General features: G+C 40.2%; 1 protein-coding gene across 1 annotated transcript in view; it reads right to left on the bottom strand.

Annotated features, from left to right (window-relative positions):
• Positions 1 to 11457: 11457 nt before the first annotated feature.
• Positions 11458 to 14919, bottom strand: part of TWIST2 (twist family bHLH transcription factor 2) — a 76771-nt gene continuing 73309 nt past the window's right edge. The window contains exon 2 of the mRNA XM_001510826.5: positions 11458 to 12165. The gene's annotated coding sequence lies outside the window, so the exon portion shown is untranslated. The remainder of the gene's footprint in view (positions 12166 to 14919) is intronic.

The following is a 14919-nucleotide window of genomic DNA, read 5'->3' as shown; positions in this document are numbered from 1 at the left end:
CAGAGACCAGGGTGAAGAAACAGTGGGTCTGGATAAAGTGGGGAGACGTCAGTGGTCCCCCTGGAGAAATGCTCTAGGATCACCTAATCTTTCTCTACTCTTGCAAAATAGGCCTTCCCAGATTAGGGCTTTTTTTCCCCAGTTCCTTCTCCCTTTGTATCATCTGTACATTTGGATCTGTGACCTTAGGGCATTTGGTGTTTTCCCCACAGCACTTATGAACATATTTATAAATTTTAAATTATTTATATTAACGTCTGTCTCCCTCTCTAGACTGTAAGCCTGTTGTGGGCAAAGAATGTGTCTACCCACTCTGTTGTATTGCATTCTCCACAGAGTTCAGTACAGTGTTCTGCACATAGTAAGGGTTTAATAAATACTGATTGATCGACTGATGCTATCCTCCAGGCCTAGCATAGCCCATGTAATGTCACATGTGTCTCCTGTCTGGCTGCCAGTGCCCACCCCATGTAAGAATCCACTTAAACAAAAGTAGAAATCAGGACCTACAGAGAGAGGTAATATTTATGTTTTTGGGCACAATATGACTTAGGGAAGGAATAGAAGGAATTTTTGGTTAAGAAGGGCAACAGCTTTTATTATTCAAGCTCTGTGTTATTTTCCGTGACAACAGATCCACTCTTCAGGGCAGATTTTCAAGCAAACATTATGAAAGGAAAAGACTGAGGCAACCATTTTATCTGGCAGAGATAAAATCAGCTTCTCAAGGAAAACTTGTATTTTCTGGAAGTCCAAAGAAGCAGAACAAATGTTGGAGGAAGCTGAGATTTCCCTGAGGCAAGAAGAATCAGACATAATGTTGGGTTTAAAATTTAATGAAATCTCAGTTACCTCTGGTGTCTTTATTCATTATGTTGAGTGTATATACAGCTATATATCTGTATATATGTCTTCAGGCACTATGCTTATAAATATTCTATATATGTTCATAATAAATATATATTTTACTGGAGGTATATGATGTGCCTATAATATTGGTTTATTTTTCTCCTTCCTATTGGTACTTTCATTCTTCTTATGTAACTGAATGTTAGATTAGTTAAAAGTGACTTGGGTATAGAAAAACATAATTGCCTGTATAGGCAATTTTCATACCGGAAAATTCAGTAAGGTGAATACTATACAAAACAATAGGTATAGACTATCCCTGTTCACAAGGAGTGTACAGATTAGAAGGGGAGACAGGCATTGAAATAATTCACAGATGGATCTGTACCTAAGAGCTGTGGGTCTGGGGAAGGTGTGACTATTAAAGTGTTTTAGAGGAAGAGATCCAAGTATGCAGGCAGCACAGAAGGGAAGGCTTAGACAGGGAAGTAAAGGCTTAGTTAGAGAAGGTCTCTTCATTGTGTTTAACTTCCTGACAATCAAAATTAAATACAATAATTTGATCTCATTACATTAAGAAAATGAAGGCTGAACATTGGAGGATAATTCTGTACAGTTACTGTCTTCCCTGATTTACTGAGTAATGTTATACCCAAAAGTATGGAGGTGGCACTGGTTGGAGGGATGAGTAATTTGAATGATAAAGGCGTGACCCTGAAATGAGGAATTTTAGCCTCTCAATGCTTCATTTCTGCTCAGCTTCCCAGTTTGAGTGGGTGTCTAGTTACCAGTTACTAGTAAAAGTCTTCTACATTTCCCAGGGCACTCCTCCAACTTTCCCAACCATTTTGATCTCTTTCACACATTCTTTCTCTTTCTCAACTTCCCTCCATTTATCCTTGGGGACTTCAAGATCCATGTGGACATTCCCAATCACTATTCCACTTCCCACTTCCTCTCAACTCTTAGGTCCACTGATGCCCTACTCCACCTCATCTCATTAACTCGACTGGAAACACAAGCTGGAAACACACTTGATCTCTCCATCTCTAGTCCATATCTTCCCCAGTCCTCAAGTACTACCAGTGGTTGCCCATCCACCTCTGCATCAAACAGAAACTCCTTACCATCAGCTCTAAAACACTTAGTCACCTTGCCCCCTCCTACCTTACTTCACTACTCTCCTACTACAATCCAACCTACACACTTAACTCCTCTAAAGCCAACTTACTCCCTGTACCACAATCTCATCTATCTTGCCATCAACCCCTCGCCCATCTCCTGCCTCTAGCCTGGAACTCCCTTCCTCTCCATAGCAGAGAAACAGCACGGCATAGTGGATAGAGCACAGGCCTGGGAGACAGAAGGTCATGGGCTCTAATCCTGGCTCCACCACTTGTGTGATGTTGGGCAAGTCACTTTGCTTCTCAGATGGTCTCAGTTCCCCCATCTGTAAAATGGGGATTGAGACTGTGAGCCCCCATGTGGGATAGGAACTGTGTCCAACAACTTGATTTGCTTGTATCCACCCCAGCACTTAGTTCAGTGCCTGGTACATAGTAAACACTTAATAAATACCATAATTATTCTTCTTCTTATTATTATCCAAAAGAGAATTACTCTCCCCCCATTCAAAACCTTACTGAAGGTACATCTCCAAGAGGCCTTCCCTGACTAAACCTTCTTTTCCTATTCTTCCACTCTCTTCTATGTCACCCTGACTTGCTCCCTTTATTCATCCCCTCCCTCAGCCCCACAACATTTAGGTACATATCTGTAACTTATTTATTTATATTAATGTCTCTCTAGACTAGACTGTAAGCTTACTGTGGGTAGGGATTATGTCTTATGTTGTTATATTATACTTTCCCAAGCACTTAGTACAGTGCTCTGCACATAGTAAGTGTTCAATCAATAGGATTGATTGTTGTTTTGATTTATAGTCACTGTACAATCTCAACCCACATTAACTGTGAAGTTCTTCTATCCAACCACAACCTCTTTACTTGCCTTCTCTCCCATGAATCTATCCTGTTCCTTTAAAGAGGGTTTCAATATTTTGAACCTCTCCAATTTTATGAGTCCATCATGCCCATTTTAGTCTCCATACCCAAACTACCTGCACTTAACACACAGATTTACATCCTCAACCTGCCCTCTCCACCAAACTCAACTACCTCACTACTGTCCTTTCGCCAGTCTCATATTACTAACCTGCAACCCATATCCCCTCCACAGAACATTTCCTCTGTTCCTGTAAAGGAGCTGTGGTGGAAATCCGGCCATCAGGCCGACCTCGTCAATTTCAAATTAATCCTCACCTGGTTTAACTCTGTCTTCTCCTCCAATAGGTAACATTATTTCTCCACCCTTACTGCCTCCTGTGCCCACTGTCCATTCCGGTTGTTTCAGATATTTAACAACCTCCTCACCCTCTTGTCCCCCTAACCTCCATCTCTTGTCCCTAATGACCTGGCCACGAATCAGGCATGATCTCCCTAAAATCTGCTTTCCTTTTCTCCAGTCCCTCTCTCCTCCTGCCTCTTCATCAAATCTCCCACCTTTCCCATCAGTATCTCAAGAGGGGATATCCTGCGTCTTCTCAAAATCTACTCCTTTCACCTGTGCCTTGGACTATCTATCTAACACTCTATCAAAACATTTGTCCTCTCCCTTCTTTCATCTCTGCCTCAACTGTTTACTTTCCAAAGGCTTCTTCCCCACTACTTTTAAACATGCTCATGTATCCCCTATCCTATTGTTGACCCCACAACTCCCTATAGTTATCACCCCATCTCTTGCCTACCTTTCTTCTCCACACTTCTTGATTGAGCTGTATACACCCATTGCCTCCACTTTCCTTTCCTCCAATTTTCTCTCTGCTTCCTAGCAATCTGGCTTGTGCCCACTTCTGCCCATGGAAACTGCCCTCTCTAAGGTTACCAATGATCTCTTTCTTTCCAAACTCGATGTTCTCAACTCCATCCTAATCCTCCTCAAGCACTCAGCTGCCCTCAACACTGTAGATCACCCTCCTTCTTCTGTACCTTTTCAGGTCTGAATTTTTCTTATTCACAAATCTCAGTCAGCAGACAACTCTGCAACATCCTGCTTTTTTTTTCCTTTGGTCAGTAGACTTGGGCCCAGGAGTGAGGGATTCCTGAAGAGTCAAATCCTTCATCAGATGTAGCATGATCAGAGAAAACTCTGCTTTCATTCTAGTCTCACCTCCCTACCCCCAGGGCATGCTTGGCAAATGTGGACAGGTCATTCAACCACTTTGTGCCTCTGTTTCTACCATTACAGTTACAGTTACAGTTACCTCACAGGTGTTGCCAGAGGATTTTGAAGAGATCCTAGAAAATCCCCCAACTCTAGCAAAAATTTCCCTGATTTTTTCCTTTTGGGATCTTCAAAGGCATATCTAAGAAATCTGATTTCAAATTTGTCATGATGCTCTAATGCTATGAACAGGCAGCATTTTAAATAGACAACCCAGCAACACAGAAAGAGAAAAATAAAGAACTCTAATGCCCAACTTAGTTCAAGAGCCTCAATTTGTTCTTAACCTGCTGAAAAGAGGAGGAGAAACAGAGGCACAAGAAATCCAGTTATTTACTGCCTGGTCTGAAAGATTTTAAAAGAGGAATGAACTTTTCTGCTCTACAGCACACAAAATCGGCATTCATTTCCATATTTCCTGCAAAAGAAGGTCAGAAGATGATTATCGCTCTGCAAGTGTCTCCAAACAAGACACAACAGTAAAACTCCTAGAATTCTGGGAGATCAAAGTCTTGAATTGTTTCATCTTCAAATAACTTGACCTCCAGTTTGTCCTCTGGTACCAAGTCTTGAGAACTTGGCAAACTCTCAAACCGTTATTTGGCTTGTCAATGTGTGCAGAGATGCATCTGATTTGCTGCAAAATGACTAGAAATGTTGCTTTGCTAAAATAAGGTGTAGGCACATTTCAGCCCAGATTTTAATTAGCTCACATTAATATAGGCTCATTTCCATTTTTAAATTGCACTACATAGGTTAAATTGGGAGGTCTCTCTGTCCTCTGTAAGCAGTCTTGAACTATTTTAAATTCTGTAGCTTAGCAAATATTTGATTTGACCTAAAGAGACCTGAAAATTACTTAGAAGGGAAGATAAAACTTTCCCTGGCAGGGTTTGAAATGACAACAGGAAAGGACCTCATAGCTTTCTTCATTTACCACTCTCCAAAATGCATTCATAGGCTAAAACAAACTTTCTCAAAGACGATTTAAAGAAGACAAATGGGAGATTGGATGAAACTCTGGCAGAAATAGTCAATTGTTTATTAAAGCAGCAGAGATAATAAAACACGTCTTTATTTTTGGGTTATTTTACCCTCCAAAATACATCTGTTGACCTTCAGAGACAGGGAGACATTTAAAGCAACAGCATGAGATCGTACTGTCATAAATCATGGTAAATGATGACTTAGCAAAATTGGTATAGATGAAATTAGCCAAAGAATTTTTGTGCCTCAGCTTCTCACACTTGCTTAGAAAATTCCTTCTTTCAGGCAGCAGCCTCAAGCAGAGGATGGGTGCTTTGGTGTGGATTCTCTTTTTTTGTGTTGACTGTTAGATGAACACTCTCCATCAAATGATCCCCTTCTGGACTGTGAGCCCCTTTCTAGACTGTGAGCCTGTTGTTGGGTAGGGATTGTCTCTATCTGTTGCCAAATTGTACTTTCCAAGCACAATAAGCGCTCAATAAATACTATTGAATGAATGAATGAATGAAAATGGAATTACCATTCCCACAGCATTCTTTATTCCAAGTTTAGCTTATTACAGCACTGCCTGAGAGAGTCTAGGATCCATCAAGAGGCTTTTTTTTAATTGTTCCAGTCTCTGCATTTTTATCACCATCATCTCCTTATATCTTTTACTTTTCTTTCTCCTCAATTTTTGTTTTTTCAACACCTAAAGTTATCAAAAACATTCCTAGTCTTCTAATAATTCAGTAATTAAGGATACCAATAATAACTTGTAGCCTACCTCATTTTCCCAAAATGTTTTCAAATTAATTAGGGAGGTAATGAGGCCTATTTGCATTGGCACGGGCCTGGGAATCAGAAGGCCTAGGTTCTAGGTTCTAATCCTGGCTCTGCTGCTTGTCTGCTCTGAGACCCTTTTTTTAAAAGAAAAAAAATACTGTATTTATTAGCACTTTTTATATGCCCAGCACTATACTAAGTGCTGGGGTAGATACAAGATACTCAGGTTGGACACAGTTCATGGACTGTCCATGGATTTAATCTCCATTTTACAGATGAGGTAACTGAGGCACAAAGAAGTGAAGTGACTTCCCCAAGGTCACACAACAGATAAATGGCAGAGGCAGGATTAGAACCCAGGTCCTCTGACTCCCAAGCCTGAGTTCTTTCTACTAGGCCATGTGGCTTCTCACTTGAGCAAGTCACGTAATGTCCTCATACCTCAGTTACCTCATCTGTAAAATGGGGATTAAATCCCCCTCCACTGTAGATGTGAGCCTCGTAGATCCAGGCATAGTGATTAGTTGACAGTAGAGGAGGAAAGTATGTGGGCTGGGTTGTAGAAGGAGATTAGTGAAGTAAGTCAATTTGTGCCTTTTGTTATGCTCTGCACCACTTGGGACAACCACTTAGATTGACAATTCTGCAGTTTTCTGTAGACAAATGTAGAGCGGAAAAATGGAAAATGTACTCAGAAGACTTCACTGTCCACCCAAGATGCTTCATAAAAGCTCCCTCAGAAGGATTCATAATGCACTATTTTTTCAGGGCATTTGCATACTTTTAGAAAATGAAACTCTTTTCTAAAAATGTAGAATAAAATCATCTGTTGAAATATTTAAATAACTCAAGAGAATATTAATAATGAAGCAGGTAAAAATGAAAACCAGCAACATACATGATGTATTGTGTGCCACTGTTCAATTTAGATGCCACTGGGAAAAGGAGGAAGGGGAGGAGAAACCTTTATATCATATCTGAAACATCAACAGCTGGGGCCGAGCTGGAATAAAGCAGACATTACACATCATGGTTGTATGTTCATTTATTAATGCCCTTCTCTTGTCATTGCTGGCCATAACCCTCAAATCATCAGGGCTGGGTCCAGAAGAATGAAAAAAATCACATGTATTTCAAGACCTGGTGTCTCTTGGGATACTTTACTGAAATTCAAGATGAACCAGAAAACATTTTTCACAGATGAAGGTTTTTTGGGGATGAAAAATCTTCAGTCCTTCTTTCTGCTGTCTTCTTGTATGGTCTACACTAGCAAAATGAACAGATAACTGAAGCCAAAAAGTACACATTATCCTCAGTCACCCAGGTGCTTCAAGTCAAAAGTACATTTTTGTCCTGACTAGGAAGAGTCTTGAAGCCTAAGTGTATTTTTCACCTCAAAAATCTCAATAATTTACTACTGTTGACTTGTCCATTCTAACTTACTTCCTTCTGGAAACTGTAAAGTAAATTTAACTGTGTCTAAAACCCTTCATGATTTAAGCAATTGTATCAGGAGGGGTTCACCTAAATCCCATTGTCATAGCAGCCTCCAGAGTCATGACATTGGATATGTGCTGGGAAAATATTTTATAAATTGCATTTTTGTGAGACATACGTAAAATTCACCTCCTGGAATAGTATGGTTGGTTATGCCAGAACAGAAGTCCAGGTTGATATGTCATTTACCTTTTAGAAGAGATTTTTAATGAGTTCAATTTGTTTTATTTCTTGCTATACACTTCAGGTTAAAATAAATAGAGGGTTTTTAAAAAAAAAGTGCAAAGAAAATATCATATTAGAGGAATGTGGTCAGAGAAGCAGCATGGCTTAGTGGAAAGAGCATGGGCTTAGGAGTCAGAGGTTGTGGGTTCTAATCCTGCCTCCACCACTTGTCAGCTGGGTGACTTTGGGTAAGTCACTTAGCTTCTCTGGGCCTCAGTTCCCTCATCTGGAAAATGGGGATTAAGACCGTGAGCTCCACATGGGACAATCTGATGACCTTGTATCTACCCAGTTCTTAGGACAGTGCTTGGTACATAGTAAGTGCTCAACAATCCCCAACATTATTATTTTTGCTATTAGATATTATTAGATAGATACATGTTATTATTTTATAACTACTTTAAATATTACAATATTATTAATGTAATATATATATCATTTGATCAATACCTGTTCATTTTAATTTGTTTTTTTCCAACTCCAGGTTTGAAAAGAACAATGTTTTATATTCATTTAATATCAGTCCTCCAAGAAGCTTAATTCCTTCTAGTCATCATTTGTTAATTCCAAATAATGTTTCTGGAAGATGTACTCAAAATGTTATTATCTGTTTTATGTGGAAGAAGTGAATCAGAGAGAGCAGCTGAACTGGGAAAGGTGCCTTAGAAATTTAGTTATGGTAGTGGAAATTCTGCACAGATGAATGATTGCAGAATGCTGTTAGACCTCTCTGCTCCTCAAATTTGATGACAGGCAAGAGCTGTCTTTCCATGATCCTTAGTTACTGATCCTTGTACCTAGGGATGGAAAGTAGCATGGCAGTAATAGAAATCACACCATGTGATCTGGGAGTCATGGAAATTGGGATTGTTCTTCTGGTTAATGGAACAATACAGTGTCGGTTAGTACTTGCACATGGGCTATCCCTATTGGTCCATTATCATTTCCATAATAGCTTAATAGCATCAGGATTAGCATTAGGAAGAATGCTTGTGGGTGAATTTATTTTGCTAAAGCAGAATTATAATGGTAAAAAATGAAGGGATCTTACACTCTATGGTAAGGCATGGCTCAGTGAGAAGCAGCATGGGTCAGTGGAAAGAGCACGGGCTTTGGAGTCGGAGGTCATGGGTTTGAATCCCAACTCTGCCACTTGTCAGCTGTGTGACTGTGGGCAAGTCACTTCACTTCTCTGTGCCTCAGTTCCCTCATCTGTAAAATGGGGATTAAGACTGTGAGCCCCACGTGGGACAACCTGATTCCCCTGTGTCTACCCCAGGGCTTAGAACAGTGCTCTGCACATAGTAAGCGCTTAACAAATACCAACATTATTATTCTCTGTGCCTCAGTTACCTCATCTTTAAAATGGGGATTAAGACTGTGAGTCCCACGTGAGACAATCTGATTCCCCTGTGTCTACCCCAATGCTTAGAACAGTGCTCTGCACATAGTAAGCACTTAACAAATACCAACATTATTATTATTATTACATTCTCCATCCTCTTTTTCTGGAATCAACTCTAAAATGGTGGTGGGTCTTCAAAACACCATAGAAGACAAGTCAGATTTTTTTGGGTCTTACTATGTGTCAAGCATAGTCCTAAGCACTGGGGTACATACAAGCTAATCAGTTTGGACACAGTCTCTGTCCCAAGTGGAGCTCACAGTGTTATTCTCTATTTTACAGAAAAGGGTACAGAGGTACTGAGAAGTGAAGTGACTTGCCCAAAGATGCACAGCAGACAAGTGGCAGGTGAGGTTTTGAAATCTGTGCATCTTGTAGAGCTACCTGAGACAGATGCCACTTGTTCAGGAGAACAGCAGGATTTTCTACTTTCAATGGGACTATCACTGTCCCAACCACTAAACCCATTTTTATGACTTTCATTACCTGAAATATTTCTTCCCAGCATGGGTGTGCTAGAAGAATTCTTTCTATCCTCCAAGGTAAGCTAGATGGTAATAGGAAGATGGCTGCTTCCACCCCTGAAGGCAGACAAGAGAGTGTGATCACCAACATTGTTCACTTGTGCAATTTTTTCCTTGGGCTTGAACTGTAATTCTCAGTGCAGTGTAAAATTCTGGTGTTTTGGCAGTCAGTATATCTTTCAAATTTCACTGGCTTTTGCATCTCATTTAGCTTCATGCACATTGCCCAGATTTCCTGAAATGCCCTGATAGAAAATCTTATAATCAGCTTTGCATCTTGCTCAAGGCTGACAGGGCAGTTTTCATGAATGCTATTGTTTTGCTGAATGTTTTAGAATTACAGACTCATTAAAAACAGCCCTAGCAGTGGCAATGGGGCGTGTTACCTGAATTGAACTTGGCCAAGTGATAAGCATTCTTTGGACTGAAATTCTATAGTGTATCTACTAAGGGCTCATTCTGAAGATCCCAATTTGCAGTGCTCTATTTAAACTTCCCCTCTGAGCTGGGACTGGATCATACATCCCTGTATAGTCTCTAGATTGACCATAATAAAAATGATAATAATGAACAATATTATTAATATTAGTGGTATTCGCTAAGAATTATAATGGGCCAAGTAGCTTACTAAGAGCTGAAATAGATGCAACATAAGCTGATCAGCCCCAGTCGCTGTCCAAAATGGGCTCAGCGGTTGAGGCGGAGTGAGAAGAAATATTTAATCCACATTTTATAGGAGAAAAGGCAGAGAAGTAAAATGACTTGCTCAAAGTCACATAGCAGACAAGTGACAGAGCTGGGATTTGAATCCAGGTTCTCTAACTCCAACTAGGCCTGACTGTGCAATCCCTTAGATCCCTGGGACTGTATCCAATCTAGTTTTCTTGTATCTACTCCATTGCTTAGTACAGTGCTTGGCACATAGTAAGCTTAACAAATAGCAAAGAAAAAAATCACTGCGCAGTCACTACTAAAATCAACACTTTGACTTGGGCTGTCTACAATATGTTCTGATTATCAGAAGATAGTGGTATCCTTTCTGCTTGTTACTCTTCTCAATTACAGACAACTTTCAGGTTTTGTTTACTGATCTTGATCATCTGCTTGTAACTCTCCTCAATTACAGACAACTTTCAGGTTTTGTTTACTGATCTTGATCAGTTTTATAACTAAATTTCAGTTACGTATCATCACTCACTTTGGCATTGAGGTTCCTCCATGATAACCAGCTTTTCAAAAGTTAGAATTGACCTGAAAGACTATCTAGGTTGTTGTGGCTTAATAGGTACCGGGAGAGGTAATTTTACATTATTATTATTATGGTATTTGTTAAATACTTCCTAAGTGCCAAAATGCACATTGCACTAATCTCTCATGTAGATAAAAGTTAATCAGGTTGGACACAGTCCCTGTCCCACAAAGGGCTCACAAGTCTAGAGAAGGAGAAGGAGAACAGATACTGATTCCCCATTTTACAGAGGAGGAAACTGAGGTACTGAGCAGTTAAGGAACTTGCTCAAGTTCACACAACAGGAAAGAGGATGAGCCAGGGTTAGAACCTGAGTCCTCTGACTCCCAGGCCCCTGATCTTTCCACTTGGCAATGCTGCTTCTCCCTTAGAAGTTTAAGGTTTTGAAGGAAGGAGTAGTAGTCTGGAGTGGGAGAGGCACAGGGGAAATTTTTATTCTTCCAGTTAAAATAGAGTTGAAACAAAGTTTTAGGTTTCCAGTATAGGGAACATTGTAGCTGTTTGAAGTCATCCTGAAGGCTTGAAATTGAGACTGAGATTAAGAACTCCAGCTTTCCAGACACATTCAAAGTAACATCCCAAAAGGTACAAAACAAAAACTTTACGGCCATCCTTAGACTTCTCAAATGATCTCTCCTGCAAAATGAAAAAAAAATCAACCAAGGCACAATAGACAGGTAGTTGCATGACATTTTTATTATTATAGGTAAGAGAAGCAGTATACACAGCAACATTGCAGTCTCTTAGCTTGTTAAAATATCTCAATAAATAAAACAAATAAGCAACATATACACTGAAACAGAAAATACCAAAAGGAAAAGCTGAGCGGAGCAAATCATTGAGGGAAACAAAAAAAGTCGAGGGTGTGAGTTGTGAATTCCAGGCTTACTTGAAATAATCATGCAGAAGATTTTGAAAGGAATGGGGGAACCACTTTTTCTTTTTCTGAGAGCCTTGGTCCAGTTAAGACAGAACTGTACAAAAATTCATTTTTGTTTTATTAAAAAAATATACATTAAAAAAGAACACAGTAAAGGGGAAAATTCCTAAACCAAGATTTGTCATAAATGTGTTCCTGAATCAAGATTTTCCAAAAACAATCCCAGAACAATAATAATAACAACAACAGCAACAACAGTCGCCAAGGCGAACATGTCCATCACTTCTCTTTTCTGGAATGTCTCTTGGGAGAGATGCAGTGAAGTTTGGGATCGTTAGCCTTGGCGCTGATTTTCCACTCATTCTCAGTTCTCTGTATGAGTTTAGAGCCGAGAGGTCAAGCAGGGTCCCTTGGACCAGTTTCCTTGAGGTTGTTAAGGTTTTAGAAGCTATAAACTTGGATTCATCCCAATTCCACTTCAGCCTCAGACACACCGGACAGTCTAGAAAAGAAGGGGGGAAGAAAGGACAGAGGTGAATTTCTGATCAGACACGTACCTGAAGTGCTGTCACTTTGGGTTTTTTCACATGTGTCAACTGGACATAATCCCTGGGGTGGGCGGGGCCCTCATGACATCTAGTGCAATTCCCTGGCTTCAGGCAGAACCACACCCAACATGCACATCCAACTTATTTTTTACAGGCCAGATAAGGAGAGTCTGCAAGATCCTTGGATCACTCACTCACACGTTGGATGAACCTTACTGTTCTGTTGACCTAACCTCCTACTGCCCTGTTGCAGGGTAAATGTGCTTCTTCTCATTCTGTACAGCAGAGGTGCAGAACAGCTGGTAAGCAAACCTGGTGCTCTCATCCTCTGGATTCACTCATAGTCATCTCTTGACTTCCTCTCTTCCAGCTAAAATGATGCCAGGACCAGACTGTTCTCTTCCCTTAACCTGGATCTTTCCTGTACATACTAGTAGAGGGTGAGAGTATACGTTGGTAAAGCTATGAGGGAAGATAATCTCAGAGAAGGAAAGCTTTCATAATTTCTGGGATTTCTTATGCACCATTCTAGGAATATGAAGAGAGCAATCAGTCCATCAGTCAATGGTATTTGCTGAGGGCTTAAATGTGTGCTGAAGACTGTACTAAGCATTTGGGAGAGTACAATGCAAAAGAGTAGATTTATAATCCCTTTAAAAATATATGAAGCATGTTATATAAAATTTACACAGGTGCACCACCAAATAAGATATCTCACCATGAGAGTAATAATAATAATGTTGGTATTTGTTAAGTGCTTACTATGTGCAGAGCACTGTTCTAAGCACTGGGGTAGATACAGGGTAATCAGGTTGTCCCACATGGGGCTCACAGTCTTAATCCCCATTTTACAGATGAGGTCACTGAGGTACAGAGAAGTTAAGTGACTTGCCCACACACAGCTGACAAGTGGCAGAGTTGGGATTTGAACCCATGACCTCTGACTCCCAAGCCCAGGCTCTTTCCACTGTGTACCAGATAAGGAAATTATGAGCTCCTTGAGGGCAGGAACCATGTATTTGCTTCTGTCATATGTGCTCAAGTGCCTAGCATAGAGTTCTGTGCACAGTAGATGCACTATTATTGCAGCTACTGCCCATGGCGATTTAATGCTAACCGATAACTCTTAGCCTTGGACTGAGGAATTCCTTGACAGTAAAAATGCTGCTGAAGGCACAGAGATTCTTCAAAAGCAAAATGATTGGCTCCAAATCTCTTCTTTTCCTATACATATAAGACTAGTTCAGTTCTACCAAAGCATGCCAACTTGGCGATACAGATCATAAAACCGTACAGCTGGAAGGAAACTCGAGAAATCACCTAGGCAAACCTCTAACTACAGGTGGGATTGAATTTAGCCTTTCTGGGAAGATCGTTGCCTAAATTAAAAAGATAAACAGGATGCATTAAAAAAAATAACCTCCAGAGAAGGTTTAGGTTGGATAAGTAGAAGAAGTTCTTAAAGACTACGACTGGAATGAAAAACAGAATGGGGACTCCATCTTTTGAGGAGATGTATATGCAGTTTCACGCATTCTGATGAATCCTGTCAGGGTTGTGCCTCACACTCTTTGAAGTCACGGCACCCTTTCTGATTTAGGATCTACCCTAAATCCTTCCTGCTGCTATTTCAGGGTCTTCCCTTGTGCCTTCCACTTACTAGATATGCCTAACAGCTGCTCACCAGCTTCAAGACAGAATTCCTCCATGTATTTGATTACTGTTATCGCCTCCCTTTGTCTTTGCTTCTCCAGGCTAAACAACCCTGATTCCTTGGCTTTTGCTTATAGGGCTCATTTCCCAACCTTTTAATCATTTTAATCATTTAATCATTGAACCTTCTCCAAGTATTTTGGAATTAGAATCTCCAGTTTCTTGGTCTCACTAACAGCAGCACAACCTGAAACAAAATTTTCTCCATGTCTACTAGCTGACATCCTGTTTGCAATCATGCTTTAGGTGTAACACTGTGTGCAGTGTTCTCCCAATGTAGCAGCAAACAATAGTATAAGCCAATTGGTTAAGCTCAAAATACATCGCAATTACATACATATCTGTCCTTGAGATTCAGAGAAGATGCTGTTGATAACAGTGTGCAGACTGATAAGATCACCAAAGGATTTGAGAATCCCTCCATGTCATGAGAAGTTACATATGAATACTAACTGCTGCTTATGCAAATTTCTTCGGATAATATAATTAAGCATCACGTGCTAATATCTTCAACACATCTGTTGAGTATTTACTGGAGCCAAACACTGTACCAAGTGTATGGGAAGATATGACAGAAATAAAAGACACCCTGCCCTTGAGAAAGTCATGTTATCCAACATGATGCTGCCATAAAAATGACAGAACCAAATCTAAACATATCCTTGGCTAGACAAATAGGGTTGACCACACCATCGGATAGGATTTTTGTTTGCATTATCCAAGTTCTCCTGTTCTTGTACTCAACCCAAGTCTTTTCCTTTTTTTGCTTGGCTATTTCCATGACCCATATTAGAAGTGGTAGGAGTTTTATTTGACTGTCCCCACCCTAATAATATTTACATTATTTTGTGCCTTTGTAAGTCCTTGCCTGTTCTCTTACCTGCTTCACTTAGAAAGAGAGAGAAAGAGAGAGAGAGAGAGAGAGAGAGAGAGAGAGAGAGAGAGAATGTTCTCTTACATGGGGTACTGGAGTGCTGTACCAGTGTGGGATAAGG

The sequence above is a fragment of the Ornithorhynchus anatinus genome, chromosome 7, assembly GCF_004115215.2.
Source record: "Ornithorhynchus anatinus isolate Pmale09 chromosome 7, mOrnAna1.pri.v4, whole genome shotgun sequence".
NCBI classification, from domain to species: domain Eukaryota; kingdom Metazoa; phylum Chordata; class Mammalia; order Monotremata; family Ornithorhynchidae; genus Ornithorhynchus; species Ornithorhynchus anatinus.
The sequence above is the reverse complement of the archived record's forward strand: the minus strand, read 5'-3'. Positions and strand labels throughout refer to the sequence as shown.